This window comes from Hordeum vulgare, chromosome 2H (genome assembly GCF_904849725.1).
Source record: "Hordeum vulgare subsp. vulgare chromosome 2H, MorexV3_pseudomolecules_assembly, whole genome shotgun sequence".
NCBI lineage: Eukaryota > Viridiplantae > Streptophyta > Magnoliopsida > Poales > Poaceae > Hordeum > Hordeum vulgare.
This window is the reverse complement of record NC_058519.1, coordinates 577281385-577306580: the sequence shown is the minus strand read 5'-3', so window position 1 is coordinate 577306580 and position 25196 is coordinate 577281385. Positions and strand designations below refer to the sequence as shown.

The window sequence follows — 25196 nt, the reverse complement described above, 5'->3', positions numbered from 1 at the left end:
TTTAAAAAGGGGAATGCAACACGAGGACTTCCCAGGAGGTCACCCATCCTAGTACTACTCTCGCCCAAGCACGCTTAACTTCGGAGTTCTGATGGAATCCGGTGCTTTAGTGCTGGTATGATCGCATCCGACATGCAACTATCTATTTGTTCCTTATGCTTGCCCCTACTACTACTACTACTACTAGTCGTTGGGTGTCAAGCGCGGTGGGAAAAGTCACACAGTAATCGTCAAAAATAAGAAAATGAGGTCATATAGATCACGCTCCCGCGTCATCCTTGTCACGTGGCGCAAAAATATATTTAAAAAGGGGAATGCAACACGAGGACTTCCCAGGAGGTCACCCATCCTAGTACTACTCTCGCCCAAGCACGCTTAACTTTGAAGTTCTGATGGGATCCGGTGCTTTAGTGCTGGTATGATCGCATCCGACATGCAACTATCTATTTGTTCCTTATGCTTGCCCCTACTACTACTACTACTACTACTACTACTACTACTACTACTAGTCGTTGGGTGTCAAGCGCGGTGGGAAAAGTCACACAGTAATCGTCAAAAATAAGAAAATGAGGTCATATAGATCACGCTCCCGTGTCATCCTTGTCACGTGGCGCAAAAATATATTTAAAAAGGGGAATGCAACACGAGGACTTTCCAGGAGGTCACCCATCCTAGTACTACTCTTGCCCAAGCACGCTTAACTTCGGAGTTCTGATGGGATCCGGTGCTTTAGTGCTGGTATGATCGCATGCGACATGCAACTATCTATTTGTTCCTTATGCTTGCCCCTACTACTACTACTACTACTACTACTAGTCGTTGGGTGTCAAGCGCGGTGGGAAAAGTCACACAGTAATCGTCAAAAATAAGAAAATGAGGTCATATAGATCACGCTCCCGCGTCATCCTTGTCACGTGGCGCAAAAATATATTTAAAAAGGGGAATGCAACACGAGGACTTCCCAGGAGGTCACCCATCCTAGTACTACTCTCGCCCAAGCACGCTTAACTTCGGAGTTCTAATGGGATCCGGTGCTTTAGTGCTGGTATGATCGCATCCGACATGCAACTATCTATTTGTTCCTTATGCTTGCCCCTACTACTACTACTACTACTACTACTACTACTACTACTACTACTACTACTACTACTACTAGTCGTTGGGTGTCAAGCGCGGTGGGAAAAGTCACACAGTAATCGTCAAAAATAAGAAAATAAGGTCATATAGATCACGTTCCCGCGTCATCCTTGTCACGTGGCGCAAAAATATATTTAAAAAGGGGAATGCAACACGAGGACTTCCCAGGAGGTCACCCATCCTAGTACTACTCTCCTAGTACTACTCTCGCCCAAGCACGCTTAACTTCGGAGTTCTGATGGGATCCGGTGCTTTAGTGCTGGTATGATCGCATCCGACATGCAACTATCTATTTGTTCCTTATGCTTGCCCCTACTACTACTACTACTACTACTACTACTACTACTACTAGTCGTTGGGTGTCAAGCGCGGTGGGAAAAGTCACACAGTAATCGTCAAAAATAAGAAAATGAGGTCATATAGATCACGGTCCCGCGTCATCCTTGTCACGTGGCGCAAAAATATATTTAAAAAGCGGAAGGCAACACGAGGACTTCCCAGGAGGTCACCCATCCTAGTACTACTCTCGACCAAGCACGCTTAACTTCGGAGTTCTGATGGGATCCGGTGCTTTAGTGCTGGTATGATCGCATCCGACATGCAACTATCTATTTGTTCCTTATGCTTGCCCCTACTACTACTACTACTACTAGTCGTTGGGTGTCAAGCGCGGTGGGAAAAGTCACACAGTAATCGTCAAAAATAAGAAAATGAGGTCATATAGATCACGGTCCCGCATCATCCTTGTCACGTGGCGCAAAAATACATTTAAAAAGGGGAATGCAACACGAGGACTTCCCAGGAGGTCACCCATCCTAGTACTACTCTCGCCCAAGCACGCTTAACTTCGAAGTTCTGATGGGATATGGTGCTTTAGTGCTGGTATGATCGCATCCGACATGCAACTATCTATTTGTTCCTTATGCTTGCCCCTACTACTACTACTACTACTAGTCGTTGGGTGTCAAGCGCGGTGGGAAAAGTCACACAATAATCGTCAAAAATAAGAAAATGAGGTCATATAGATCACGCTCCCGCGTCATCCTTGTCACGTGGCGCAAAAATATATTTAAAAGGGGAATGCAACACGAGGACTTCCCAGGAGGTCCCCATCCTAGTACTACTCTCGCCCAAGCACGCTTAACTTCGGAGTTCTGATGGGATCCGGTGCTTTAGTGCTGGTATGATCGCATCCGACATGCAACTATCTATTTGTTCCTTATGCTTGCCCCTACTACTACTACTACTACTACTACTACTACTAGTCGTTGGGTGTCAAGCGCGGTGGGAAAAGTCACACAGTAATCGTCAAAAATAAGAAAATGAGGTCATATAGATCACGGTCCCGCGTCATCCTTGTCACGTGGCGCAAAAATATATTTAAAAAGCGGAATGCAACACGAGGACTTCCCAGGAGGTCACCCATCCTAGTACTACTATCGCCCAAGCACGCTTAACTTCGGAGTTCTGATGGGATCCGGTGCTTTAGTGCTGGTATGATCGCATCCGACATGCAACTATCTATTTGTTCCTTATGCTTGCCCCTATTACTACTACTACTACTACTACTACTACTACTACTACTACTACTACTAGTCGTTGGGTGTCAAGCGCGGTGGGAAAAGTCACACAGTAATCGTCAAAAATAAGAAAATGAGGTCATATAGATCACGCTCCCGCGTCATCCTTGTCACGTGGCGCAAAAATATATTTAAAAAGGGGAATGCAACACGAGGACTTCCCAGGAGGTCACCCATCCTAGTACTACTCTCGCCCAAGCACGCTTAACTTCGGAGTTCTGATGGGATCCGGTGCTTTAGTGCTGGTATGATCGCATCCGACATGCAACTATCTATTTGTTCCTTATGCTTGCCCCTACTACTACTACTACTACTACTACTACTACTACTAGTCGTTGGGTGTCAAGCGCGGTGGGAAAAGTCACACAGTAATCGTCAAAAATAAGAAAATGAGGTCATATAGATCACGCTCCCGCGTCATCCTTGTCACGTGGCGCAAAAATATATTTAAAAAGGGGAATGCAACACAAGGACTTCCCAGGAGGTCACCCATCCTAGTACTACTATCGCCCAAGCACGCTTAACTTCGGAGTTCTGATGGGATCCGGTGCTTTAGTGCTGGTATGATCGCATCCGACATGCAACGATCTATTTGTTCCTTATGCTTGCCCCTACTACTACTACTACTACTACTACTACTACTAGTCGTTGGGTGTCAAGCGCGGTGGGAAAAGTCACACAGTAATCGTCAAAAATAAGAAAATGAGGTCATATAGATCACGCTCCCGCGTCATCCTTGTCACTGGCGCAAAAATATATTTAAAAAGGGGAATGCAACACGAGGACTTCCCAGGAGGTCACCCATCCTAGTACTACTATCGCCCAAGCACGCTTAACTTCGGAGTTCTGATGGGATATGGTGCTTTAGTGCTGGTATGATCGCATCCGACATGCAACTATCTATTTGTTCCTTATGCTTGCCCCTACTACTACTACTACTACTACTAGTCGTTGGGTGTCAAGCGCGGTGAGAAAAGTCACACAGTAATCGTCAAAAATAAGAAAATGAGGTCATATAGATCACGCTCCCGCGTCATCCTTGTCACGTGGCGCAAAAATATATTTAAAAAGGGGAATGCAACACGAGGACTTCCCAGGAGGTCACCCATCCTAGTACTACTCTCGCCCAAGCACGCTTAACTTCGGAGTTCTGATGGGATCCAGTGCTTTAGTGCTGGTATGATCACATCCGACATGCAACTATCTATATGTTCCTTATGCTTGCCCCTACTACTAGTACTACTACTACTACTACTACTACTACTAGGCGTTGGGTGTCAAGCGCGGTGGGAAAAGTCACACAGTAATCGTCAAAAATAAGAAAATGAGGTCATATAGATCACGTTCCCGCGTCATCCTTGTCACGTGGCGCAAAAATATATTTAAAACGGGGAATGCAACACGAGGACTTCCCAGGAGGTCACCCATCCTAGTACTACTCTCGCCCAAGCACGCTTAACTTCGGAGTTCTGATGGGATCCCGTGCTTTAGTGCTGGTATGATCGCATCCGACATGCAACTATCTATTTGTTCCTTATGCTTGCCCCTACTACTACTACTACTACTAGTCGTTGGGTGTCAAGCGCGGTGGGAAAAGTCACACAGTAATCGTCAAAAATAAGAAAATGAGGTCATATAGATCACGGTCCCGCGTCATCCTTGTCACGTGGCGCAAAAATATATTTAAAAAGGGGAATGCAACACGAGGACTTCCCAGGAGGTCACCCATCCTAGTACTACCCTCGCCCAAGCACGCTTAACTTCGGAGTTCTGATGGGATCCGGTGCTTTAGTGCTGGTATGATCGCATCCCACATGCAACTATCTATTTGTTCCTTATGCTTGCCCCTACTACTACTACTACTACTACTACTACTACTACTAGTCGTTGGGTGTCAAGCGCGGTGGGAAAAGTCACACAGTAATCGTCAAAAATAAGAAAATGAGGTCATATAGATCACGTTCCCGCGTCATCCTTGTCACGTGGCGCAAAAATATATTTAAAAAGGGGAATGCAACACGAGGACTTCCCAGGAGGTCACCCATCCTAGTACTACTCTCGCCCAAGCACGCTTAACTTCGGAGTTCTGATGGGATCCGGTGCTTTAGTGCTGGTATGATCGCATCCGACATGCAACTATCTATTTGTTTCTTATGCTTGCCCCTACTACTACTACTACTACTACTACTACTACTACTACTACTACTACTACTACTATTACTACTACTACTACTACTACTACTACTACTAGTCGTTGGGTGTCAAGCGCGGTGGGAAAAGTCACACAGTTATCGTCAAAAATAAGAAAATGAGGTCATATAGATCACGTTCCCGCGTCATCCTTGTCACGTGGCGCAAAAATATATTTAAAAAGGGGAATGCAACACGAGGACTTCCGAGGAGGTCACCCATCCTAGTACTACTCTCGCCCAAGCACGCTTAACTTCGGAGTTCTGATGGGATCCGGTGCTTTAGTGCTGGTATGATCGCATCCGACAAGCAACTATCTATTTGTTCCTTATGCTTGCCCCTACTACTACTACTACTAGTCGTTGGGTGTCAAGCGCGGTGGGAAAAGTCACACACTAATCGTCAAAAATAAGAAAATGAGGTCATATAGATCACGGTCCCGCGTCATCCTTGTCACGTGGCGCAAAAATATATTTAAAAAGGGGAATGCAACACGAGGACTTCCCAGGAGGTCACCCATCCTAGTACTACTCTCGCCCAAGCACGCTTAACTTCGGAGTTCTGATGGGATCCGGTGCTTTAGTGCTGGTATGATCGCATCCGACATGCAACTATCTATTTGTTCCTTATGCTTGCCCCTACTACTACTACTACTAGTTGTCAAGCGCGGTGGGAAAAGTCACACAGTAATCGTCAAAAATAAGAAAATGAGGTCATATAGATCACGCTCCCGCGTCATCCTTGTCACGTGGCGCAAAAATATATTTAAAAGGGGAATGCAACACGAGGACTTCCCAGGAGGTCACCCATCCTAGTACTACTCTCGCCCAAGCACGCTTAACTTCGGAGTTCTGATGGGATCCGGTGCTTTAGTGCTGGTATGATCGCATCCGACATGCAACTATCTATTTGTTCCTTATGCTTGCCCCTACTACTACTACTACTACTACTAGTCGTTGGGTGTCAAGCGCGGTGGGAAAGTCACACAGTAATCGTCAAAAATAAGAAAATGAGGTCATATAGATCACGCTCCCGCGTCATCCTTGTCACGTGGCGCAAAAATATATTTAAAAAGGGGAATGCAACACGAGGACTTCCCAGGAGGTCACCCATCCTAGTACTACTCTCACCCAAGCACGCTTAACTTCGGAGTTTTGATGGGATCCGGTGCTTTAGTGCTGGTATGATCGCATCCGACATGCAACTATCTATTTGTTCCTTATGCTTGCCCCTACTACTACTACTACTACTACTACTACTACTACTAGTCGTTGGGTGTCAAGCGCGGTGGGAAAAGTCACACAGTAATCGTCAAAAATAAGAAAATGAGGTCATATAGATCACGTTCCCGCGTCATCCTTGTCACGTGGCGCAAAAATATATTTAAAAAGGGGAATGCAACACGAGGACTTCCCAGGAGGTCACCCATCCTAGTACTACTCTCGCCCAAGCACGCTTAACTTCGGAGTTCTGATGGGATCCGGTGCTTTAGTGCTGGTATGATCGCATCCGACATGCAACTATCTATTTGTTTCTTATGCTTGCCCCTAGTACTACTACTACTACTACTACTACTACTACTACTACTACTACTACTACTATTACTACTACTACTACTACTACTACTACTAGTCGTTGGGTGTCAAGCGCGGTGGGAAAAGTCACACAGTTATCGTCAAAAATAAGAAAATGAGGTCATATAGATCACGTTCCCGCGTCATCCTTGTCACGTGGCGCAAAAATATATTTAAAAAGGGGAATGCAACACGAGGACTTCCGAGGAGGTCACCCATCCTAGTACTACTCTCGCCCAAGCACGCTTAACTTCGGAGTTCTGATGGGATCCGGTGCTTTAGTGCTGGTATGATCGCATCCGACAAGCAACTATCTATTTGTTCCTTATGCTTGCCCCTACTACTACTACTACTAGTCGTTGGGTGTCAAGCGCGGTGGGAAAAGTCACACAGTAATCGTCAAAAATAAGAAAATGAGGTCATATAGATCACGGTCCCGCGTCATCCTTGTCACGTGGCGCAAAAATATATTTAAAAAGGGGAATGCAACACGAGGACTTCCCAGGAGGTCACCCATCCTAGTACTACTCTCGCCCAAGCACGCTTAACTTCGAAGTTCTGATGGGATCCGGTGCTTTAGTGCTGGTATGATCGCATCCGACATGCAACTATCTATTTGTTCCTTATGCTTGCCCCTACTACTACTACTACTACTACTACTACTACTACTAGTCGTTGGGTGTCAAGCGCGGTGGGAAAAGTCACACAGTAATCGTTAAAAATAAGAAAATGAGGTCATATAGATCACGCTCCCGCGTCATCCTTGTCACGTGGCGCAAAAATATATTTAAAAAGGGGAATGCAACACGAGGACTTCCCAGGAGGTCACCCATCCTAGTACTACTCTCGCCCAAGCACGCTTAACTTCGGAGTTCTGATGGGATCCGGTGCTTTAGTGCTGGTATGATCGCATCCGACATGCAACTATCTATTTGTTCCTTATGCTTGCCCCTACTACTACTACTACTACTAGTTGTCAAGCGCGGTGGGAAAAGTCACACAGTAATCGTCAAAAATAAGAAAATGAGGTCATATAGATCACGCTCCCGCGTCATCCTTGTCACGTGGCGCAAAAATATATTTAAAAGGGGAATGCAACACGAGGACTTCCCAGGAGGTCACCCATCCTAGTACTACTCTCGCCCAAGCACGCTTAACTTCGGAGTTCTGATGGGATCCGGTGCTTTAGTGCTGGTATGATCGCATCCGACATGCAACTATCTATTTGTTCCTTATGCTTGCCCCTACTACTACTACTACTACTACTAGTCGTTGGGTGTCAAGCGCGGTGGGAAAGTCACACAGTAATCGTCAAAAATAAGAAAATGAGGTCATATAGATCACGCTCCCGCGTCATCCTTGTCACGTGGCGCAAAAATATATTTAAAAAGGGGAATGCAACACGAGGACTTCCCAGGAGGTCACCCATCCTAGTACTACTCTCACCCAAGCACGCTTAACTTCGGAGTTTTGATGGGATCCGGTGCTTTAGTGCTGGTATGATCGCATCCGACATGCAACTATCTATTTGTTCCTTATGCTTGCCCCTACTACTACTACTACTACTACTACTACTACTACTAGTCGTTGGGTGTCAAGCGCGGTGGGAAAAGTCACACAGTAATCGTCAAAAATAAGAAAATGAGGTCATATAGATCACGTTCCCGCGTCATCCTTGTCACGTGGCGCAAAAATATATTTAAAAAGGGGAATGCAACACGAGGACTTCCCAGGAGGTCACCCATCCTAGTACTACTCTCGCCCAAGCACGCTTAACTTCGGAGTTCTGATGGGATCCGGTGCTTTAGTGCTGGTATGATCGCATCCGACATGCAACTATCTATTTGTTTCTTATGCTTGCCCCTAGTACTACTACTACTACTACTACTACTACTACTACTACTACTACTACTATTACTACTACTACTACTACTACTACTACTAGTCGTTGGGTGTCAAGCGCGGTGGGAAAAGTCACACAGTTATCGTCAAAAATAAGAAAATGAGGTCATATAGATCACGTTCCCGCGTCATCCTTGTCACGTGGCGCAAAAATATATTTAAAAAGGGGAATGCAACACGAGGACTTCCGAGGAGGTCACCCATCCTAGTACTACTCTCGCCCAAGCACGCTTAACTTCGGAGTTCTGATGGGATCCGGTGCTTTAGTGCTGGTATGATCGCATCCGACAAGCAACTATCTATTTGTTCCTTATGCTTGCCCCTACTACTACTACTACTAGTCGTTGGGTGTCAAGCGCGGTGGGAAAAGTCACACAGTAATCGTCAAAAATAAGAAAATGAGGTCATATAGATCACGGTCCCGCGTCATCCTTGTCACGTGGCGCAAAAATATATTTAAAAAGGGGAATGCAACACGAGGACTTCCCAGGAGGTCACCCATCCTAGTACTACTCTCGCCCAAGCACGCTTAACTTCGAAGTTCTGATGGGATCCGGTGCTTTAGTGCTGGTATGATCGCATCCGACATGCAACTATCTATTTGTTCCTTATGCTTGCCCCTACTACTACTACTACTACTACTACTACTACTAGTCGTTGGGTGTCAAGCGCGGTGGGAAAAGTCACACAGTAATCGTTAAAAATAAGAAAATGAGGTCATATAGATCACGCTCCCGCGTCATCCTTGTCACGTGGCGCAAAAATATATTTAAAAAGGGGAATGCAACACGAGGACTTCCCAGGAGGTCACCCATCCTAGTACTACTCTCGCCCAAGCACGCTTAACTTCGGAGTTCTGATGGGATCCGGTGCTTTAGTGCTGGTATGATCGCATCCGACATGCAACTATCTATTTGTTCCTTATGCTTGCCCCTACTACTACTACTACTACTAGTCGTTGGGTGTCAAGCGCGGTGGGAAAGTCACACAGTAATCGTCAAAAATAAGAAAATGAGGTCATATAGATCACGCTCCCGCGTCATCCTTGTCACGTGGCGCAAAAATATATTTAAAAAGGGGAATGCAACACGAAATAAGAAAATGAGGTCATATAGATCACGCTCCCGCGTCATCCTTGTCACGTGGCGCAAAAATATATTTAAAAAGGGGAATGCAACACGAGGACTTCCCAGGAGGTCACCCATCCTAGTACTACTCTCGCCCAAGCACGCTTAACTTCGGAGTTCTGATGAGATCCGGTGCTTTAGTGCTGGTATGATCGCATCCGACATGCAACTATCTATTTGTTCCTTATGCTTGCCCCTACTACTACTACTACTACTACTACTACTACTACTAGTCGTTGGGTGTCAAGCGCGGTGGGAAAAGTCACACAGTAATTGTCAAAAATAAGAAAATGAGGTCATATAGATCACGTTCCCGCGTCATCCTTGTCACGTGGCGCAAAAATATATTTAAAAAGGGGAATGCAACAAGAGGACTTCCCACGAGGTCACCCATCCTAGTACTACTCTCGCCCAAGCACGCTTAACTTCGGAGTTCTGATGGGATCCGGTGCTTTAGTGCTGGTATGATCGCATCCGACATGCAACTATCTATTTGTTCCTTATGCTTGCCCCTACTACTACTACTACTACTACTACTACTACTACTACTACTAGTCGTTGGGTGTCAAGCGCGGTGGGAAAAGTCACACAGTAATCGTTAAAAATAAGAAAATGAGGTCATATAGATCACGGTCCCGCGTCATCCTTGTCACGTGGCGCAAAAATATATTTAAAAAGCGGAATGCAACACGAGGACTTCCCAGGAGGTCACCCATCCTAGTACTACTCTCGCCCAAGCGCGCTTAACTTCGGAGTTCTGATGGGATCCGGTGCTTTAGTGCTGGTATGATCGCATCCGACATGCAACTATCTATTTGTTCCTTATGCTTGCCCCTACTACTACTACTACTAGTCGTTGGGTGTCAAGCGCGGTGGGAAAAGTCACACAGTAATCGTCAAAAATAAGAAAATGAGGTCATATAGATCACGCTCCCGCGTCATCCTTGTCACGTGGCGCAAAAATATATTTAAAAAGGGGAATGCAACACGAGGACTTCCCAGGAGGTCACCCATCCTAGTACTACTATCGCCCAAGCACGCTTAACTTCGGAGTTCTGATGGGATCCGGTGCTTTAGTGCTGGTATGATCGCACCCGACATGCAACTATCTATTTGTTCCTTATGCTTGCCCCTATTACTACTACTACTACTACTACTACTACTACTACTACTAGTCGTTGGGTGTCAAGCGCGGTGGGAAAAGTCACACAGTAATCGTCAAAAATAAGAAAATGAGGTCATATAGATCACGCTCCCGCGTCATCCTTGTCACGTGGCGCAAAAATATATTTAAAAAGGGGAATGCAACACGAGGACTTCCCAGGAGGTCACCCATCCTAGTACTACTCTCGCCCAAGCACGCTTAACTTCGGAGTTATGATGGGATCCGGTGCTTTAGTGCTGGTATGATCGCATCCGACATGCAACTATCTATTTGTTCCTTATGCTTGCCCCTACTACTACTACTACTACTACTACTAGTCGTTGGGTGTCAAGCGCGGTGGGAAAAGTCACACAGTAATCGTCAAAAATAAGAAAATGAGGTCATATAGATCACGCTCCCGCGTCATCCTTGTCACGTGGCGCAAAAATATATTTAAAAAGGGGAATGCAACACAAGGACTTCCCAGGAGGTCACCCATCCTAGTACTACTATCGCCCAAGCACGCTTAACTTCGGAGTTCTGATGGGATCCGGTGCTTTAGTGCTGGTATGATCGCATCCGACATGCAACGATCTATTTGTTCCTTATGCTTGCCCCTACTACTACTACTACTACTAGTCGTTGGGTGTCAAGCGCGGTGGGAAAAGTCACACAGATGGGATCCGGTGCTTTAGTGCTGGTATGATCGCTTCAGACATGCAACTATCTATTTGTTCCTTATGCTTGCCCCTACTACTACTACTACTACTACTACTACTACTACTAGTCGTTGGGTGTCAAGCGCGGTGGGAAAAGTCACACAGTAATCGTCAAAAATAAGAAAATGAGGTCATATAGATCACGCTCCCGCGTCATCCGAATGCAACACGAGGACTTCCCAGGAGGTCACCCATCCTAGTACTACTCTCGCCCAAGCACGCTTAACTTCGGAGTTATGATGGGATCCGGTGCTTTAGTGCTGGTATGATCGCATCCGACATGCAACTATCTATTTGTTCCTTATGCTTGCCCCTACTACTACTACTACTACTACTACTACTACTAGTCGTTGGGTGTCAAGCGCGGTGGGAAAAGTCACACAGTAATCGTCAAAAATAAGAAAATGAGGTCATATAGATCACGCTCCCGCGTCATCCTTGTCACGTGGCGCAAAAATATATTTAAAAAGGGGAATGCAACACAAGGACTTCCCAGGAGGTCACCCATCCTAGTACTACTATCGCCCAAGCACGCTTAACTTCGGAGTTCTGATGGGATCCGGTGCTTTAGTGCTGGTATGATCGCATCCGACATGCAACGATCTATTTGTTCCTTATGCTTGCCCCTACTACTACTACTACTACTAGTCGTTGGGTGTCAAGCGCGGTGGGAAAAGTCACACAGATGGGATCCGGTGCTTTAGTGCTGGTATGATCGCATCAGACATGCAACTATCTATTTGTTCCTTATGCTTGCCCCTACTACTACTACTACTACTACTACTACTACTACTACTACTACTAGTCGTTGGGTGTCAAGCGCGGTGGGAAAAGTCACACAGTAATCGTCAAAAATAAGAAAATGAGGTCATATAGATCACGCTCCCGCGTCATCCTTGTCACGTGGCGCAAAAATATATTTAAAAAGGGGAATGCAACACGAGGACTTCCCAGGAGGTCACCCATCCTAGTACTACTCTCGCCCAAGCACGCTTAACTTCGGAGTTCTGATGGGATATGGTGCTTTAGTGCTGGTATGATCGCATCCGACATGCAACTATCTATTTGTTCCTTATGCTTGCCCCTACTACTACTACTACTACTACTACTACTACTACTACTACTACTACTACTACTACTACTACTACTACTACTACTACTACTACTACTACTACTAGTCGTTGGGTGTCAAGCGCGGTGGGAAAAGTCACACAGTAATCGTCAAAAATAAGAAAATGAGGTCATATAGATCACGGTCCCGCGTCATCCTTGTCACGTGGCGCAAAAATATATTTAAAAAGGGGAATGCAACACGAGGACTTCCCAGGAGGTCACCCATCCTAGTACTACTCTCGCCCAAGCGCGCTTAACTTCGGAGTTCTCATGGGATCCGGTGCTTTAGTGCTGGTATGATCGCATCCGACATGCAACTATCTATTTGTTCCTTATGCTTGCCCCTACTACTACTACTACTAGTCGTTGGGTGTCAAGCGCGGTGGGAAAAGTCACACAGTAATCGTCAAAAATAAGAAAATGAGGTCATATAGATCACGCTCCCGCGTCATCCTTGTCACGTGGCGCAAAAATATATTTAAAAAGGGGAATGCAACACGAGGACTTCCCAGGAGGTCACCCATCCTAGTACTACTATCGCCCAAGCACGCTTAACTTCGGAGTTCTGATGGGATCCGGTGCTTTAGTGCTGGTATGATCGCATCCGACATGCAACTATCTATTTGTTCCTTATGCTTGCCCCTATTACTACTACTACTACTACTACTACTACTAGTCGTTGGGTGTCAAGCGCGGTGGGAAAAGTCACACAGTAATCGTCAAAAATAAGAAAATGAGGTCATATAGATCACGCTCCCGCGTCATCCTTGTCACGTGGCGCAAAAATATATTTAAAAAGGGGAATGCAACACGAGGACTTCCCAGGAGGTCACCCATCCTAGTACTACTCTCGCCCAAGCACGCTTAACTTCGGAGTTCTTATGGGATCCGGTGCTTTAGTGCTGCTATGATCGCATCCGACATGCAACTATCTATTTGTTCCTTATGCTTGCCCCTACTACTACTACTACTACTACTAGTCGTTGGGTTTCAAGCGCGGTGGGAAAAGTCACACAGTAATCGTCAAAAATAAGAAAATGAGGTCATATAGATCACGCTCCCGCGTCATCCTTGTCACGTGGCGCAAAAATATATTTAAAAAGGGGAATGCAACACAAGGACTTCCCAGGAGGTCACCCATCCTAGTACTACTATCGCCCAAGCACGCTTAACTTCAGAGTTCTGATGGGATCCGGTGCTTTAGTGCTGGTATGATCGCATCCGACATGCAACTATCTATTTGTTCCTTATGATTGCCCCTACTACTACTACTACTACTACTACTACTAGTCGTTGGGTGTCAAGCGCGGTGGGAAAAGTCACACAGTAATCGTCAAAAATAAGAAAATGAGGTCATATAGATCACGCTCCCGCGTCATCCTTGTCACGTGGCGCAAAAATATATTTAAAAAGGGGAATGCAACACGAGGACTTCCCAGGAGGTCACCCATCCTAGTACTACTCTCACCCAAGCACGCTTAACTTCGGAGTTCTGATGGGATCCGGTGCTTTAGTGCTGGTATGATCGCATCCGACATGCAACTATCTATTTGTTCCTTATGCTTGCCCCTACTACTACTACTACTACTACTAGTCGTTGGGTGTCAAGCGCGGTGGGAAAAGTCACACAGTAATCGTCAAAAATAAGAAAATGAGGTCATATAGATCACGTTCCCGCGTCATCCTTGTCACGTGGCGCAAAAATATATTTAAAAAGGGGAATGCAACACGAGGACTTTCCAAGAGGTCACCCATCCTAGTACTACTCTCGCCCAAGCACGCTTAACTTCGGAGTTCTGATGGGATCCGGTGCTTTAGTGCTGGTATGATCGCATCCGACATGCAACTATCTATTTGTTCCTTATGCTTGCCCCTACTACTACTACTACTACTACTACTACTACTACTACTACTACTACTAGTCGTTGGGTGTCAAGCGCGGTGGGAAAAGTCACACAGTTATCGTCAAAAATAAGAAAATGAGGTCATATAGATCACGTTCCCGCGTCATCCTTGTCACGTGGCGCAAAAATATATTTAAAAAGGGGAATGCAACACGAGGACTTCCCAGGAGGTCACCCATCCTAGTACTACTCTCGCCCAAGCACGCTTAACTTCGGAGTTCTGATGGGATCCGGTGCTTTAGTGCTGGTATGATCGCATCCGACATGCAACTATCTATTTGTTCCTTATGCTTGCCCCTACTACTACTACTACTTCTACTAGTCGTTGGGTGTCAAGCGCGGTGGGAAAGTCACACAGTAATCGTCAAAAATAAGAAAATGAGGTCATATAGATCACGTTCCCGCGTCATCCTTGTCACGTGGCGCAAAAATATATTTAAAAAGGGGAATGCAACACGAGGACTTTCCAGGAGGTCACCCATCCTAGTACTACTCTCGCCCAAGCACGCTTAACTTCGGAGTTCTGATGGGATCCGGTGCTTTAGTGCTGGTATGATCGCATCCGACATGCAACTATCTATTTGTTCCTTATGCTTGCCCCTACTACTACTACTACTACTACTACTACTACTACTAGTCGTTGGGTGTCAAGCGCGGTGGGAAAAGTCACACAGTTATCGTCAAAAATAAGAAAATGAGGTCATATAGATCACGTTCCCGCGTCATCCTTGTCACGTGGCGCAAAAATATATTTAAAAAGGGGAATGCAACACGAGGACTTCCCAGGAGGTCACCCATCCTAGTACTACTCTCGCCCAAGCACGCTTAACTTCGGAGTTCTGATGGGATCCGGTGCTTTAGTGCTGGTATGATCGCATCCGACAAGCAACTATCTATTTGTTCCTTATGCTTGCCCCTACTACTACTACTACTACTACTACTACTACTACTAGTCGTTGGGTGTCAAGCACGGTGGGAAAAGTCACACATTAATCGTCAAAAATAAGAAAATGAGGTCATATAGATCACGGTCCCGCGTCATCCTTGTCACGTGGCGCAAAAATATATTTAAAAAGGGGAATGCAGCACGAGGACTTCCCAGGAGGTCAACCATCCTAGTACTACTCTCGCCCAAGCACGCTTAACTTCGGAGTTCTGATGGGATATGGTGCTTTAGTGCTGGTATGATCGCATCCGACATGCAACTATCTATTTGTTCCTTCTGCTTGCCCCTACTACTACTACTACTACTACTACTAGTCGTTGAGTGTCAAGCGCGGTGAGAAAAGTCACACAGTAATCGTCAAAAATAAGAAAATGAGGTCATATAGATCACGCTCCCGCGTCATCCTTGTCACGTGGCGCAAAAATATATTTAAAAAGGGGAATGCAACACGAGGACTTCCCAGGAGGTCACCCATCCTAGTACTACTCTCGCCCAAGCACGCTTAACTTCGGAGTTCTGATGGGATCCAGTGCTTTAGTGCTGGTATGATCACATCCGACATGCAACTATCTATATGTTCCTTATGCTTGCCCCTACTACTAGTACTACTACTACTACTACTACTACTACTAGTCGTTGGGTGTCAAGCGCGGTGGGAAAAGTCACACAGTAATCGTCAAAAATAAGAAAATGAGGTCATATAGATCACGTTCCCGCGTCATCCTTGTCACGTGGCGCAAAAATATATTTAAAACGGGGAATGCAACACGAGGACTTCCCAGGAGGTCACCCATCCTAGTACTACTCTCGCCCAAGCACGCTTAACTTCGGAGTTCTGATGGGATCCGGTGCTTTAGTGCTGGTATGATCGCATCCGACATGCAACTATCTATTTGTTCCTTATGCTTGCCCCTACTACTACTACTACTACTAGTCGTTGGGTGTCAAGCGCGGTGGGAAAAGTCACACAGTAATCGTCAAAAATAAGAAAATGAGGTCATATAGATCACGGTCCCGCGTCATCCTTGTCACGTGGCGCAAAAATATATTTAAAAAGGGGAATGCAACACGAGGACTTCCCAGGAGGTCACCCATCCTAGTACTACCCTCGCCCAAGCACGCTTAACTTCGGAGTTCTGATGGGATCCGGTGCTTTAGTGCTGGTATGATCGCATCCCACATGCAACTATCTATTTGTTCCTTATGCTTGCCCCTACTACTACTACTACTAGTCGTTGGGTGTCAAGCGCGGTGGGAAAAGTCACACAGTAATCGTCAAAAATAAGAAAATGAGGTCATATAGATCACGCTCCCGCGTCATCCTTGTCACGTGGCGCAAAAATATATTTAAAAAGGGGAATGCAACACGAGGACTTCCCAGGAGGTCACCCATCCTAGTACTACTCTCGCCCAAGCACGCTTAACTTTGAAGTTCTGATGGGATCCGGTGCTTTAGTGCTGGTATGATCGCATCCGACATGCAACTATCTATTTGTTCCTTATGCTTGCCCCTACTAGTACTACTACTACTACTACTACTACTACTACTACTACTACTAGTCGTTGGGTGTCAAGCGCGGTGGGAAAAGTCACACAGTAATCGTCAAAAATAAGAAAATGAGGTCATATAGATCACGCTCACGCGTCATCCTTGTCACGTGGCGCAAAAATATATTTAAAAAGGGGAATGCAACACGAGGACTTCCCAGGAGGTCACCCATCCTCGTACTACTCTCGCCCAAGCACGCTTAACTTCGAAGTTCTGATGGGATCCGGTGCTTTAGTGCTGGTATGATCGCATCCGACATGCAACTATCTATTTGTTCCTTATGCTTGCCCCTACTACTACTACTACTACTACTACTACTAGTCGTTGGGTGTCAAGCGCGGTGGGAAAACTCACACAGTAATCGTCAAAAATAAGAAAATGAGGTCATATAGATCACGCTCACGCGTCATCCTTGTCACGTGGCGCAAAAATATATTTAAAAAGGGGAAAGCAACACGAGGACTTCCCAGGAGGTCACCCATCCTAGTACTACTCTCGCCCAAGCACGCTTAACTTCGGAGTTCTGATGGGATCCGGTGCTTTAGTGCTGGTATGATCGCATCCAACATGCAACTATCTATTTGTTCCTTATGCTTTCCCTACTACTACTACTACTACTACTACTAGTCGTTGGGTGTCAAGCCCGGTGGGAAAAGTCACACAGTAATCGTCAAAAATAAGAAAATGAGGTCATATAGATCACGCTCCCGCGTCATCCTTGTCACGTGGCGCAAAAATATATTTAAAAAGAGGAATGCAACACGAGGACTTTCCAGGAGGTCACCCATCCTAGTACTACTCTCGCCCAAGCACGCTTAACTTCGGAGTTGTGATGGGATCCGGTGCTTTAGTGCTGGTATGATCGCATCCGACATGCAACTATCTATTTGTTCCTTATGCTTGCCCCTACTACTACTACTACTACTACTACTACTACTACTACTAGTCGTTGGGTGTCAAGCGCGGTGGGAAAAGTCACACAGTAATCGTCAAAAATAAGAAAATGAGGTCATATAGATCACGCTCCCGCGTCATCCTTGTCACGTGGCGCAAAAATATATTTAAAAAGGGGAATGCAACACGAGGACTTCCCAGGAGGTCACCCATCCTAGTACTACTCTCGCCCAAGCACGCTTAACTTCGGTGTTCTGATGGGATCCGGTGCTTTAGTGCTGGTATGATCGCATCCGACATGCATCTATCTATTTGTTCCTTATGCTTGCCCCTACTACTACTACTACTACTACTACTACTACTACTACTACTACTACTACTACTAGTCGTTGGGTGTCAAGCGCGGTGGGAAAAGTCACACAGTAATCGTCAAAAATAAGAAAATGAGGTCATATAGATCACGGTCCCGCGTCATCCTTGTCACGTGGCGCAAAAATATATTTAAAAAAGGGAATGCAACACGAGGACTTCCCAGGAGGTCACCCATCCTAGTACTACTCTCGCCCAAGCACACTTAACTTCGAAGTTCTGATGGGATATGGTGCTTTAGTGCTGGTATGATCGCATCCGACATGCAACTATCTATTTGTTCCTTATGCTTGCCCCTACTACTACTACTACTACTAGTCGTTGGGTGTCAAGCGCGGTGGGAAAAGTCACACAGTAATCGTCAAAAATAAGAAAATGAGGTCATATAGATCACGCTCCCTCGTCATCCTTGTCACGTGGCGCAAAAATATATTTAAAAAGGGGAATGCAACACGAGGACTTCCCAGGAGGTCACCCATCCTAGTACTACTCTCGCCCAAGCACGCTTAACTTCGGAGTTCTGATGAGATCCGGTGCTTTAGTGCTGGTATGATCGCATCCGACATGCAACTATCTATTTGTTCCTTATGCTTGCCCCTACTACTACTACTACTACTACTACTACTACTACTGCTACTGCTACTGCTACTGCTACTGCTACTGCTACTGCTACTGCTACTGCTACTGCTACTGCTACTGCTACTGCTACTGCTACTGCTACTGCTACTCCTACTACTACTACTACTACTACTACTACTACTACTACTACTACTACTAGTCGTTGGGTGTCAAGCGCGGTGGGAAAAGTCACACAGTAATCGTCAAAAATAAGAAAATGAGGTCATATAGATCACGGTCCCGCGTCATCCTTGTCACGTGGCGCAAAAATATATTTAAAAAGGGGAATGCAATACGAGGACTTCCCAGGAGGTCACCCATCCTAGTACTACTCTCGCCCAAGCGCGCTTAACTTCGGAGTTCTGATGGGATCCGGTGCTTTAGTGCTGGTATGATCGCATCCGACATGCAACTATCTATTTGTTCCTTATGCTTGCCCCTAATACTACTACTACTACTACTACTACTAGTCGTTGGGTGTCAAGCGCGGTGGGAAAAGTCACACAGTAATCGTCAAAAATAAGAAAATGAGGTCATATAGATCACGCTCCCGCGTCATCCTTGTCACGTGGCACAAAAATATATTTAAAAAGGGGAATGCAACACGAGGACTTCCCAGGAGGTCACCCATCCTAGTACTACTCTCGCCCAAGCACGCTTAACTTCGAAGTTCTGATGGGATCCGGTGCTTTAGTGCTGGTATGATCGCATCCGACATGCAACTATCTATTTGTTCCTTATGCTTGCCTCTACTACTATTACTACTACTACTACTACTAGTCGTTGGGTGTCAAGCGCGGTGGGAAAAGTCACACAGTAATCGTCAAAAATAAGAAAATGAGGTTATATAGATCACGCTCCCGCGTCATCCTTGTCACGTGGCGCAAAAATATATTTAAAAAGGGGAATGCAACACGAGGACTTCCCAGGAGGTCACCCATCCTAGTACTACTCTCGCCCAAGCACGCTTAACTTCGGAGTTCTGATGGGATCCGGGGCTTTAGTGCTGGTATGATCGCATCCGACATGCAACTATCTATTTGTTCCTTATGCTTGCCCCTACTACTACTACTACTACTACTAGTCGTTGGGTGTCAAGCGCGGTGGAAAAAGTCACACAGTAATCGTCAAAAATAAGAAAATGAGGTCATATAGATCACGCTCCCGCGTCATCCTTGTCACGTGGCGCAAAAATATATTTAAAAAGGGGAATGCAACACGAGGACTTCCCAGGAGGTCACCCATCCTAGTAGTACTCTCGCCCAAGCACGCTTAACTTCGGAGTTCTGATGGGATCCGGTGCTTTAGTGCTGGTATGATCGCATCCGACATGCAACTATCTATTTGTTCCTTATGCTTGCCCCTACTACTACTACTACTACTAGTACTACTACTACTAGTCGTTGGGTGTCAAGCGCGGTGGGAAAAGTCACACAGTAATCGTCAAAAATAAGAAAATGAGGTCATATAGATCACGCTCCCGCGTCATCCTTGTCACGTGGCGCAAAAATATATTTAAAAAGGGGAATGCACCACGAGGACTTCCCAGGAGGTCACCCATCCTAGTACTACTCTCGCCCAAGCATGCTTAACTTCGGAGTTGTGATGGGATCCGGTGCTTTAGTGCTGGTATGATCGCATCCGACATGCAACTATCTATTTGTTCCTTATGCTTGCCCCTACTACTACTACTACTACTACTACTACTACTACTACTAGTCGTTGGGTGTCAAGCGCGGTGGGAAAAGTCACACAGTAATCGTCAAAAATAAGAAAATGAGGTCATATAGATCACGTTCCCGCGTCATCCTTGTCACGTGGCGCAAAAATATATTTAAAAAGGGGAATGCAACACGAGGACTTCCCAGGAGGTCACCCATCCTAGTACTACTCTCGCCCAAGCACGCTTAACTTCGGAGTTCTGATGGGATCCGGTGCTTTAGTGCTAGTATGATCGCATCCGACATGCAACTATCTATTTGTTCCTTATGCTTGCCCCTACTACTACTACTACTACTAGTCGTTGGGTGTCAAGCGCGGTGGGAAAAGTCACACAGTAATCGTCAAAAATAAGAAAATGAGGTCATATAGATCACGGTCCCGCGTCATCCTTGTCACGTGGCGCAAAAATATATTTAAAAAGGGGAATGCAACACGAGGACTTCCCAGGAGGTCACCCATCCTAGTACTACTCTCGCCCAAGCACGCTTAACTTCGGAGTTCTGATGGGATCCGGTGCTTTAGTGCTGGTATGATCGCATCCGACATGCAACTATCTATTTGTTCCTTATGCTTGCCCCTACTACTACTACTACTACTAGTACTACTACTACTAGTCGTTGGATGTCAAGCGCGGTGGGAAAAGTCACACAGTAATCGTCAAAAATAAGAAAATGAGGTCATATAGATCACGCTCCCGCGTCATCCTTGTCACGTGGCGCAAAAATATATTTAAAAAGGGGAATGCAACACGAGGACTTCCCAGGAGGTCACCCATCCTAGTACTACTCTCGCCCAAGCACGCTTAACTTCGGAGTTCTGATGGGATATGGTGCTTTAGTGCTCGTATGATCGCATCCGACATGCAACTATCTATTTGTTCCTTATGCTTGCCCCTACTACTACTACTACTACTACTACTACTAGTCGTTGGGTGTCAAGCGCGGTGGGAAAAGTCACACAGTAATCGTCAAAAATAAGAAAATGAGGTCATATAGATCACGCTCCCGCGTCATCCTTGTCACGTGGCGCAAAAATATATTTAAAAAGGGGAATGCAATACAAGGACTTCTCAGGAGGTCACCCATCCTAGTACTACTCTCGCCCAAGCACGCTTAACTTCGGAGTTCTGATGGGATCCGGTGCTTTAGTGTTGGTATGATCGCATCCGACATGCAACTATCTATTTGTTCCTTATGCTTACCCCTACTACTACTACTACTACTACTACTACTACCACTACTACTACTACTACTACTACTACCACTACTACTACTACTACTACTACTACTAGTCGTTGGGTGTCAAGCGCGGTGGGAAAAGTCACATAGTAATCGTCAAAAATAAGAAAATGAGGTCATATAGATCACGGTCCCGCGTCATCCTTGTCACGTGGCGCAAAAATATATTTAAAAAGGGGAATGCAACACGAGGACTTCCCAGGAGGTCACCCATCCTAGTACTACTCTCGCCTAAGCGCGCTTAACTTCGGAGTTCTGATGGGATCAGGTGCTTTAGTGCTGGTATGATCGCATCCGACATGCAACTATCTATTTGTTCCTTATGCTTGCCCCTAATACTACTACTACTACTACTACTACTACTAGTCGTTGGGTGTCAAGCGCGGTGGGAAAAGTCACACAGTAATCGTCAAAAATAAGAAAATGAGGTCATGTAGATCACGCTCCCGCGTCATCCTTGTCACGTGGCGCAAAAATTATTTAAAAAGGGGAATGCAACACGAGGACTTCCCAGGAGGTCACCCATCCTAGTACTACTATCGCCCAAGCACGCTTAACTTCGGAGTTCTGATGGGATCCGGTGCTTTAGTGCTGGTATGATCGCATCCGACATGCAACTATCTATTTGTTCCTTATGCTTGCCCCTACTACTACTACTACTACTACTACTACTACTACTACTACTACTACTAGTACTAGTCGTTGGGTGTCAAGCGCGGTGGGAAAAGTCACACAGTAATCGTCAAAAATAAGAAAATGAGGTCATGTAGATCACGCTCCCGCGTCATCCTTGTCACGTGGCGCAAAAATATATTTAAAAAGGGGAATGCAACACGAGGACTTCGCAGGAGGTCACCCATCCTAGTACTACTCTCGCCCAAGCACGCTTAACTTCGGAGTTCTGATGGGATCCGGTGCTTTAGTGCTGGTATGATCGCATCCGACATGCAACTATCTATTTGTTCCTTATGCTTGCCCCTACTACTACTACTACTACTACTACTACTACTACTAGTCGTTGGGTGTCAAGCGCGGTGGGAAAAGTCACACAGTAATCGTCAAAAATAAGAAAATGAGGTCATATAGATCACGCTCCCGCGTCATCCTTGTCACGTGGCGCAAAAATATATTTAAAAAGGGGAATGCAACACAAGGAGTTCCCAGGAGGTCACCCATCCTAGTACTACTCTCGCCCAAGCACGCTTAACTTCGGAGTTCTGATGGGATCCGGTGCTTTAGTGCTGGTATGATCGCATCCGACATGCAACTATCTATTTGTTCCTTATGCTTGCCCCTACTACTACTACTACTACTACTACTACTACTAGTCGTTGGGTGTCAAGCGCGGTGGGAAAAGTCACACAGTAATCGTCAAAAATAAGAAAATGAGGTCATATAGATCACGCTCCCGCGTCATCCTTGTCACGTGGCGCAAAAATATATTTAAAAAGCGGAATGCAACATGAGGACTTCCCAGGAGGTCACCCATCCTAGTACTACTCTCGCCCAAGCACGCTTAACTTCGGAGTTCTGATGGGATCCGGTGCTTTAGTGCTGGTATGATCGCAGCCGACATGCAACTATCTATTTGTTCCTTATGCTTGCCCCTACTACTACTACTACTAGTGGTTGGGTGTCAAGCGCGGTGGGAAAAGTCACACAGTAATCGTCAAAAATAAGAAAATGAGGTCATATAGATCACGGTCCCGCGTCATCCTTGTCACGTGGCGCAAAAATATATTTAAAAAGGGGAATGCAACACGAGGACTTCCCAGGAGGTCACCCATCCTAGTACTACTCTCGCCCAAGCACGCTTAACTTCGAAGTTCTGATGGGATCCGGTGCTTTAGTGCTGGTATGATCGCATCCGACATGCAACTATCTATTTGTTCCTTATGCTTGCCCCTACTACTACTACTACTACTACTACTACTACTAGTCGTTGGGTGTCAAGCGCGGTGGAAAAAGTTACACAGTAATCGTCAAAAATAAAAAATGAGGTCATATAGATCACGGTCCCGCGTCATCCTTGTCACGTGGCGCAAAAATATATTTAAAAAGGGGAATGCAACACGAGGACTTCCCAGGAGGTCACCCATCCTAGTACTACTCTCGCCCAAGCAGGCTTAACTTCGGAGTTCTGATGGGATCCGGTGCTTTAGTGCTGGTATGATCGCATCCGACATGCAACTATCTATTTGTTCCTTATGCTTGCCCCTACTACTACTACTACTACTAGTCGTTGGGTGTCAAGCGCGGTGGGAAAAGTCACACAGTAATCGTCAAAAATAAGAAAATGAGGTCATATAGATCACGCTCCCGCGTCATCCTTGTCACGTGGCGCAAAAATACATTTAAAAAGGGGAATGCAACACGAGGACTTCCCAGGAGGTCACCCATCCTAGTACTACTCTCGCCCAAGCACGCTTAACTTCGGAGTTCTGATGGGATCCGGTGCTTTAGTGCTGGTATGATCGCATCCGACATGCAACTATCTATTTGTTCCTTATGCTTGCCCCTACTACTACTACTACTACTACTACTACTACTACTAGTCGTTGGGTGTCAAGCGCGGTGGGAAAAGTCACACAATAATCGTCAAAAATAAGAAAATGAGGTCATATAGATCACGCTCCCGCGTCATCCTTGTCACGTGGCGCAAAAATATATTTAAAAAGGGGAATGCAACACAAGGACTTCCCAGGAGGTCACCCATCCTAGTACTACTCTCGCCCAAGCACGCTAAACTTCGGAGTTTTCATGGGATCCGGTGCTTTAGTGCTGGTATGATCGCATCCGACATGCAACTATCTATTTGTTCCTTATGCTTGCCCCTACTACTACTACTACTACTACTACTACTACTACTAGTCGTTGGGTGTCAAGCGCGGTGGGAAAAGTCACACAGTAATCGTCAAAAATAAGAAAATGAGGTCATATAGATCACGCTCCCGCGTCATCCTTGTCACGTGGCGCAAAAATATATTTAAAAAGGGGAATGCAACACGAGGACTTCCCAGGAGGTCACCCATCCTACTACTACTCTCGCCCAAGCACGCTTAACTTCGGAGTTCTGATGGGATCCCGTGCTTTAGTGCTGGTATGATCGCATCCGACATGCAACTATCTATTTGTTCCTTATGCTTGCCCCTACTACTACTACTACTACTAGTGGTTGGGTGTCAAGCGCGGTGGGAAAAGTCACACAGTAATCGTCAAAAATAAGAAAATGAGGTCATATAGATCACGGTCCCGCGTCATCCTTGTCACGTGGCGCAAAAATATATTTAAAAAGGGGAATGCAACACGAGGACTTCCCAGGAGGTCACCCATCCTAGTACTACTCTCGCCCAAGCACGCTTAACTTCGAAGTTGTGATGGGATCCGGTGCTTTAGTGCTGGTATGATCGCATCCGACATGCAACTATCTATTTGTTCCTTATGCTTGCCCTACTACTACTACTACTACT

At 45.8% G+C, this 25196-nt stretch overlaps 78 non-coding genes and 1 pseudogene across 78 annotated transcripts; all 79 read right to left on the bottom strand.

Annotated features, from left to right (window-relative positions):
• Positions 1-10: 10 nt before the first annotated feature.
• On the bottom strand, positions 11-129 carry LOC123435924. Its single transcript, XR_006627168.1, has one exon. It is a non-coding gene; the product is annotated as a 5S ribosomal RNA (ribosomal RNA).
• A 182-nt stretch (positions 130-311) lies between these two features.
• LOC123438389 lies at positions 312-430 on the bottom strand. The gene has a single exon (XR_006629533.1). It is a non-coding gene; the product is annotated as a 5S ribosomal RNA (ribosomal RNA).
• Positions 431-633: 203 nt separating this feature from the next.
• Positions 634-752, bottom strand: LOC123431782. Its single transcript, XR_006623367.1, has one exon. It is a non-coding gene; the product is annotated as a 5S ribosomal RNA (ribosomal RNA).
• A 188-nt stretch (positions 753-940) lies between these two features.
• Positions 941-1059, bottom strand: LOC123435054. The gene has a single exon (XR_006626316.1). It is a non-coding gene; the product is annotated as a 5S ribosomal RNA (ribosomal RNA).
• A 221-nt stretch (positions 1060-1280) lies between these two features.
• LOC123433356 lies at positions 1281-1413 on the bottom strand (annotated as a pseudogene).
• Positions 1414-1613: 200 nt separating this feature from the next.
• On the bottom strand, positions 1614-1732 carry LOC123438661. The gene has a single exon (XR_006629792.1). It is a non-coding gene; the product is annotated as a 5S ribosomal RNA (ribosomal RNA).
• A 182-nt stretch (positions 1733-1914) lies between these two features.
• Positions 1915-2033, bottom strand: LOC123431910. The gene has a single exon (XR_006623514.1). It is a non-coding gene; the product is annotated as a 5S ribosomal RNA (ribosomal RNA).
• A 181-nt stretch (positions 2034-2214) lies between these two features.
• Positions 2215-2332, bottom strand: LOC123438866. The gene has a single exon (XR_006629982.1). It is a non-coding gene; the product is annotated as a 5S ribosomal RNA (ribosomal RNA).
• A 194-nt stretch (positions 2333-2526) lies between these two features.
• On the bottom strand, positions 2527-2645 carry LOC123437839. The gene has a single exon (XR_006629007.1). It is a non-coding gene; the product is annotated as a 5S ribosomal RNA (ribosomal RNA).
• Positions 2646-2857: 212 nt separating this feature from the next.
• LOC123434549 lies at positions 2858-2976 on the bottom strand. The gene has a single exon (XR_006625833.1). It is a non-coding gene; the product is annotated as a 5S ribosomal RNA (ribosomal RNA).
• A 197-nt stretch (positions 2977-3173) lies between these two features.
• LOC123438726 lies at positions 3174-3292 on the bottom strand. Its single transcript, XR_006629851.1, has one exon. It is a non-coding gene; the product is annotated as a 5S ribosomal RNA (ribosomal RNA).
• Positions 3293-3485: 193 nt separating this feature from the next.
• On the bottom strand, positions 3486-3604 carry LOC123433070. The gene has a single exon (XR_006624626.1). It is a non-coding gene; the product is annotated as a 5S ribosomal RNA (ribosomal RNA).
• A 185-nt stretch (positions 3605-3789) lies between these two features.
• LOC123436766 lies at positions 3790-3908 on the bottom strand. Its single transcript, XR_006627978.1, has one exon. It is a non-coding gene; the product is annotated as a 5S ribosomal RNA (ribosomal RNA).
• A 200-nt stretch (positions 3909-4108) lies between these two features.
• On the bottom strand, positions 4109-4227 carry LOC123436702. The gene has a single exon (XR_006627915.1). It is a non-coding gene; the product is annotated as a 5S ribosomal RNA (ribosomal RNA).
• A 182-nt stretch (positions 4228-4409) lies between these two features.
• LOC123433914 lies at positions 4410-4528 on the bottom strand. The gene has a single exon (XR_006625211.1). It is a non-coding gene; the product is annotated as a 5S ribosomal RNA (ribosomal RNA).
• Positions 4529-4725: 197 nt separating this feature from the next.
• Positions 4726-4844, bottom strand: LOC123434548. The gene has a single exon (XR_006625832.1). It is a non-coding gene; the product is annotated as a 5S ribosomal RNA (ribosomal RNA).
• A 248-nt stretch (positions 4845-5092) lies between these two features.
• On the bottom strand, positions 5093-5211 carry LOC123436291. Its single transcript, XR_006627521.1, has one exon. It is a non-coding gene; the product is annotated as a 5S ribosomal RNA (ribosomal RNA).
• Positions 5212-5390: 179 nt separating this feature from the next.
• On the bottom strand, positions 5391-5509 carry LOC123434547. Its single transcript, XR_006625831.1, has one exon. It is a non-coding gene; the product is annotated as a 5S ribosomal RNA (ribosomal RNA).
• Positions 5510-5680: 171 nt separating this feature from the next.
• Positions 5681-5799, bottom strand: LOC123434546. Its single transcript, XR_006625830.1, has one exon. It is a non-coding gene; the product is annotated as a 5S ribosomal RNA (ribosomal RNA).
• Positions 5800-5983: 184 nt separating this feature from the next.
• Positions 5984-6102, bottom strand: LOC123431769. The gene has a single exon (XR_006623355.1). It is a non-coding gene; the product is annotated as a 5S ribosomal RNA (ribosomal RNA).
• A 197-nt stretch (positions 6103-6299) lies between these two features.
• LOC123434544 lies at positions 6300-6418 on the bottom strand. The gene has a single exon (XR_006625828.1). It is a non-coding gene; the product is annotated as a 5S ribosomal RNA (ribosomal RNA).
• A 245-nt stretch (positions 6419-6663) lies between these two features.
• On the bottom strand, positions 6664-6782 carry LOC123436289. The gene has a single exon (XR_006627520.1). It is a non-coding gene; the product is annotated as a 5S ribosomal RNA (ribosomal RNA).
• Positions 6783-6961: 179 nt separating this feature from the next.
• Positions 6962-7080, bottom strand: LOC123436578. The gene has a single exon (XR_006627795.1). It is a non-coding gene; the product is annotated as a 5S ribosomal RNA (ribosomal RNA).
• A 197-nt stretch (positions 7081-7277) lies between these two features.
• LOC123434542 lies at positions 7278-7396 on the bottom strand. The gene has a single exon (XR_006625827.1). It is a non-coding gene; the product is annotated as a 5S ribosomal RNA (ribosomal RNA).
• Positions 7397-7570: 174 nt separating this feature from the next.
• On the bottom strand, positions 7571-7689 carry LOC123434541. Its single transcript, XR_006625826.1, has one exon. It is a non-coding gene; the product is annotated as a 5S ribosomal RNA (ribosomal RNA).
• A 184-nt stretch (positions 7690-7873) lies between these two features.
• On the bottom strand, positions 7874-7992 carry LOC123431768. The gene has a single exon (XR_006623354.1). It is a non-coding gene; the product is annotated as a 5S ribosomal RNA (ribosomal RNA).
• Positions 7993-8189: 197 nt separating this feature from the next.
• Positions 8190-8308, bottom strand: LOC123434540. Its single transcript, XR_006625825.1, has one exon. It is a non-coding gene; the product is annotated as a 5S ribosomal RNA (ribosomal RNA).
• A 242-nt stretch (positions 8309-8550) lies between these two features.
• LOC123436288 lies at positions 8551-8669 on the bottom strand. The gene has a single exon (XR_006627519.1). It is a non-coding gene; the product is annotated as a 5S ribosomal RNA (ribosomal RNA).
• Positions 8670-8848: 179 nt separating this feature from the next.
• LOC123436577 lies at positions 8849-8967 on the bottom strand. The gene has a single exon (XR_006627794.1). It is a non-coding gene; the product is annotated as a 5S ribosomal RNA (ribosomal RNA).
• Positions 8968-9161: 194 nt separating this feature from the next.
• Positions 9162-9280, bottom strand: LOC123434539. Its single transcript, XR_006625824.1, has one exon. It is a non-coding gene; the product is annotated as a 5S ribosomal RNA (ribosomal RNA).
• Positions 9281-9551: 271 nt separating this feature from the next.
• On the bottom strand, positions 9552-9670 carry LOC123435342. Its single transcript, XR_006626597.1, has one exon. It is a non-coding gene; the product is annotated as a 5S ribosomal RNA (ribosomal RNA).
• Positions 9671-9867: 197 nt separating this feature from the next.
• LOC123438485 lies at positions 9868-9986 on the bottom strand. The gene has a single exon (XR_006629624.1). It is a non-coding gene; the product is annotated as a 5S ribosomal RNA (ribosomal RNA).
• A 203-nt stretch (positions 9987-10189) lies between these two features.
• Positions 10190-10308, bottom strand: LOC123436740. Its single transcript, XR_006627952.1, has one exon. It is a non-coding gene; the product is annotated as a 5S ribosomal RNA (ribosomal RNA).
• A 179-nt stretch (positions 10309-10487) lies between these two features.
• On the bottom strand, positions 10488-10606 carry LOC123438873. Its single transcript, XR_006629990.1, has one exon. It is a non-coding gene; the product is annotated as a 5S ribosomal RNA (ribosomal RNA).
• Positions 10607-10809: 203 nt separating this feature from the next.
• Positions 10810-10928, bottom strand: LOC123438755. The gene has a single exon (XR_006629879.1). It is a non-coding gene; the product is annotated as a 5S ribosomal RNA (ribosomal RNA).
• A 188-nt stretch (positions 10929-11116) lies between these two features.
• LOC123438724 lies at positions 11117-11235 on the bottom strand. The gene has a single exon (XR_006629850.1). It is a non-coding gene; the product is annotated as a 5S ribosomal RNA (ribosomal RNA).
• A 296-nt stretch (positions 11236-11531) lies between these two features.
• Positions 11532-11650, bottom strand: LOC123432112. Its single transcript, XR_006623710.1, has one exon. It is a non-coding gene; the product is annotated as a 5S ribosomal RNA (ribosomal RNA).
• A 194-nt stretch (positions 11651-11844) lies between these two features.
• LOC123438723 lies at positions 11845-11963 on the bottom strand. The gene has a single exon (XR_006629849.1). It is a non-coding gene; the product is annotated as a 5S ribosomal RNA (ribosomal RNA).
• Positions 11964-12302: 339 nt separating this feature from the next.
• Positions 12303-12421, bottom strand: LOC123432174. The gene has a single exon (XR_006623771.1). It is a non-coding gene; the product is annotated as a 5S ribosomal RNA (ribosomal RNA).
• A 254-nt stretch (positions 12422-12675) lies between these two features.
• On the bottom strand, positions 12676-12794 carry LOC123438358. The gene has a single exon (XR_006629505.1). It is a non-coding gene; the product is annotated as a 5S ribosomal RNA (ribosomal RNA).
• Positions 12795-12973: 179 nt separating this feature from the next.
• Positions 12974-13092, bottom strand: LOC123437838. Its single transcript, XR_006629006.1, has one exon. It is a non-coding gene; the product is annotated as a 5S ribosomal RNA (ribosomal RNA).
• Positions 13093-13286: 194 nt separating this feature from the next.
• LOC123438770 lies at positions 13287-13405 on the bottom strand. Its single transcript, XR_006629893.1, has one exon. It is a non-coding gene; the product is annotated as a 5S ribosomal RNA (ribosomal RNA).
• Positions 13406-13590: 185 nt separating this feature from the next.
• On the bottom strand, positions 13591-13709 carry LOC123432266. Its single transcript, XR_006623857.1, has one exon. It is a non-coding gene; the product is annotated as a 5S ribosomal RNA (ribosomal RNA).
• Positions 13710-13900: 191 nt separating this feature from the next.
• LOC123436328 lies at positions 13901-14019 on the bottom strand. The gene has a single exon (XR_006627557.1). It is a non-coding gene; the product is annotated as a 5S ribosomal RNA (ribosomal RNA).
• Positions 14020-14204: 185 nt separating this feature from the next.
• On the bottom strand, positions 14205-14323 carry LOC123437376. Its single transcript, XR_006628560.1, has one exon. It is a non-coding gene; the product is annotated as a 5S ribosomal RNA (ribosomal RNA).
• Positions 14324-14532: 209 nt separating this feature from the next.
• On the bottom strand, positions 14533-14651 carry LOC123434538. Its single transcript, XR_006625823.1, has one exon. It is a non-coding gene; the product is annotated as a 5S ribosomal RNA (ribosomal RNA).
• A 184-nt stretch (positions 14652-14835) lies between these two features.
• On the bottom strand, positions 14836-14954 carry LOC123436980. Its single transcript, XR_006628185.1, has one exon. It is a non-coding gene; the product is annotated as a 5S ribosomal RNA (ribosomal RNA).
• Positions 14955-15151: 197 nt separating this feature from the next.
• On the bottom strand, positions 15152-15270 carry LOC123434537. The gene has a single exon (XR_006625822.1). It is a non-coding gene; the product is annotated as a 5S ribosomal RNA (ribosomal RNA).
• Positions 15271-15467: 197 nt separating this feature from the next.
• On the bottom strand, positions 15468-15586 carry LOC123433127. Its single transcript, XR_006624679.1, has one exon. It is a non-coding gene; the product is annotated as a 5S ribosomal RNA (ribosomal RNA).
• A 188-nt stretch (positions 15587-15774) lies between these two features.
• Positions 15775-15893, bottom strand: LOC123436764. Its single transcript, XR_006627976.1, has one exon. It is a non-coding gene; the product is annotated as a 5S ribosomal RNA (ribosomal RNA).
• Positions 15894-16093: 200 nt separating this feature from the next.
• On the bottom strand, positions 16094-16212 carry LOC123434536. The gene has a single exon (XR_006625820.1). It is a non-coding gene; the product is annotated as a 5S ribosomal RNA (ribosomal RNA).
• A 182-nt stretch (positions 16213-16394) lies between these two features.
• LOC123433282 lies at positions 16395-16513 on the bottom strand. Its single transcript, XR_006624812.1, has one exon. It is a non-coding gene; the product is annotated as a 5S ribosomal RNA (ribosomal RNA).
• Positions 16514-16692: 179 nt separating this feature from the next.
• On the bottom strand, positions 16693-16811 carry LOC123438388. Its single transcript, XR_006629532.1, has one exon. It is a non-coding gene; the product is annotated as a 5S ribosomal RNA (ribosomal RNA).
• Positions 16812-17020: 209 nt separating this feature from the next.
• LOC123438742 lies at positions 17021-17139 on the bottom strand. Its single transcript, XR_006629866.1, has one exon. It is a non-coding gene; the product is annotated as a 5S ribosomal RNA (ribosomal RNA).
• Positions 17140-17330: 191 nt separating this feature from the next.
• Positions 17331-17449, bottom strand: LOC123435964. Its single transcript, XR_006627207.1, has one exon. It is a non-coding gene; the product is annotated as a 5S ribosomal RNA (ribosomal RNA).
• Positions 17450-17636: 187 nt separating this feature from the next.
• Positions 17637-17755, bottom strand: LOC123432667. The gene has a single exon (XR_006624240.1). It is a non-coding gene; the product is annotated as a 5S ribosomal RNA (ribosomal RNA).
• A 200-nt stretch (positions 17756-17955) lies between these two features.
• LOC123437947 lies at positions 17956-18074 on the bottom strand. The gene has a single exon (XR_006629108.1). It is a non-coding gene; the product is annotated as a 5S ribosomal RNA (ribosomal RNA).
• A 215-nt stretch (positions 18075-18289) lies between these two features.
• LOC123432333 lies at positions 18290-18408 on the bottom strand. Its single transcript, XR_006623922.1, has one exon. It is a non-coding gene; the product is annotated as a 5S ribosomal RNA (ribosomal RNA).
• Positions 18409-18590: 182 nt separating this feature from the next.
• On the bottom strand, positions 18591-18709 carry LOC123435341. The gene has a single exon (XR_006626596.1). It is a non-coding gene; the product is annotated as a 5S ribosomal RNA (ribosomal RNA).
• Positions 18710-19050: 341 nt separating this feature from the next.
• Positions 19051-19169, bottom strand: LOC123436646. Its single transcript, XR_006627859.1, has one exon. It is a non-coding gene; the product is annotated as a 5S ribosomal RNA (ribosomal RNA).
• A 191-nt stretch (positions 19170-19360) lies between these two features.
• Positions 19361-19479, bottom strand: LOC123436576. Its single transcript, XR_006627793.1, has one exon. It is a non-coding gene; the product is annotated as a 5S ribosomal RNA (ribosomal RNA).
• A 191-nt stretch (positions 19480-19670) lies between these two features.
• On the bottom strand, positions 19671-19789 carry LOC123435975. Its single transcript, XR_006627217.1, has one exon. It is a non-coding gene; the product is annotated as a 5S ribosomal RNA (ribosomal RNA).
• Positions 19790-19974: 185 nt separating this feature from the next.
• Positions 19975-20093, bottom strand: LOC123437170. Its single transcript, XR_006628365.1, has one exon. It is a non-coding gene; the product is annotated as a 5S ribosomal RNA (ribosomal RNA).
• Positions 20094-20290: 197 nt separating this feature from the next.
• On the bottom strand, positions 20291-20409 carry LOC123433066. Its single transcript, XR_006624622.1, has one exon. It is a non-coding gene; the product is annotated as a 5S ribosomal RNA (ribosomal RNA).
• A 200-nt stretch (positions 20410-20609) lies between these two features.
• Positions 20610-20728, bottom strand: LOC123435633. The gene has a single exon (XR_006626877.1). It is a non-coding gene; the product is annotated as a 5S ribosomal RNA (ribosomal RNA).
• Positions 20729-20910: 182 nt separating this feature from the next.
• Positions 20911-21029, bottom strand: LOC123434535. The gene has a single exon (XR_006625819.1). It is a non-coding gene; the product is annotated as a 5S ribosomal RNA (ribosomal RNA).
• Positions 21030-21226: 197 nt separating this feature from the next.
• On the bottom strand, positions 21227-21345 carry LOC123433039. The gene has a single exon (XR_006624598.1). It is a non-coding gene; the product is annotated as a 5S ribosomal RNA (ribosomal RNA).
• Positions 21346-21536: 191 nt separating this feature from the next.
• On the bottom strand, positions 21537-21655 carry LOC123438704. Its single transcript, XR_006629831.1, has one exon. It is a non-coding gene; the product is annotated as a 5S ribosomal RNA (ribosomal RNA).
• A 248-nt stretch (positions 21656-21903) lies between these two features.
• LOC123432834 lies at positions 21904-22022 on the bottom strand. The gene has a single exon (XR_006624405.1). It is a non-coding gene; the product is annotated as a 5S ribosomal RNA (ribosomal RNA).
• Positions 22023-22215: 193 nt separating this feature from the next.
• Positions 22216-22334, bottom strand: LOC123437837. The gene has a single exon (XR_006629005.1). It is a non-coding gene; the product is annotated as a 5S ribosomal RNA (ribosomal RNA).
• Positions 22335-22549: 215 nt separating this feature from the next.
• Positions 22550-22668, bottom strand: LOC123435534. The gene has a single exon (XR_006626780.1). It is a non-coding gene; the product is annotated as a 5S ribosomal RNA (ribosomal RNA).
• A 197-nt stretch (positions 22669-22865) lies between these two features.
• LOC123435599 lies at positions 22866-22984 on the bottom strand. The gene has a single exon (XR_006626844.1). It is a non-coding gene; the product is annotated as a 5S ribosomal RNA (ribosomal RNA).
• A 194-nt stretch (positions 22985-23178) lies between these two features.
• On the bottom strand, positions 23179-23297 carry LOC123431649. The gene has a single exon (XR_006623238.1). It is a non-coding gene; the product is annotated as a 5S ribosomal RNA (ribosomal RNA).
• Positions 23298-23476: 179 nt separating this feature from the next.
• On the bottom strand, positions 23477-23595 carry LOC123436575. The gene has a single exon (XR_006627792.1). It is a non-coding gene; the product is annotated as a 5S ribosomal RNA (ribosomal RNA).
• Positions 23596-23788: 193 nt separating this feature from the next.
• LOC123437511 lies at positions 23789-23907 on the bottom strand. Its single transcript, XR_006628687.1, has one exon. It is a non-coding gene; the product is annotated as a 5S ribosomal RNA (ribosomal RNA).
• A 182-nt stretch (positions 23908-24089) lies between these two features.
• Positions 24090-24208, bottom strand: LOC123434534. The gene has a single exon (XR_006625818.1). It is a non-coding gene; the product is annotated as a 5S ribosomal RNA (ribosomal RNA).
• Positions 24209-24405: 197 nt separating this feature from the next.
• Positions 24406-24524, bottom strand: LOC123433012. The gene has a single exon (XR_006624571.1). It is a non-coding gene; the product is annotated as a 5S ribosomal RNA (ribosomal RNA).
• A 197-nt stretch (positions 24525-24721) lies between these two features.
• LOC123438579 lies at positions 24722-24840 on the bottom strand. Its single transcript, XR_006629714.1, has one exon. It is a non-coding gene; the product is annotated as a 5S ribosomal RNA (ribosomal RNA).
• A 182-nt stretch (positions 24841-25022) lies between these two features.
• On the bottom strand, positions 25023-25141 carry LOC123432596. The gene has a single exon (XR_006624170.1). It is a non-coding gene; the product is annotated as a 5S ribosomal RNA (ribosomal RNA).
• Positions 25142-25196: the final 55 nt, after the last annotated feature.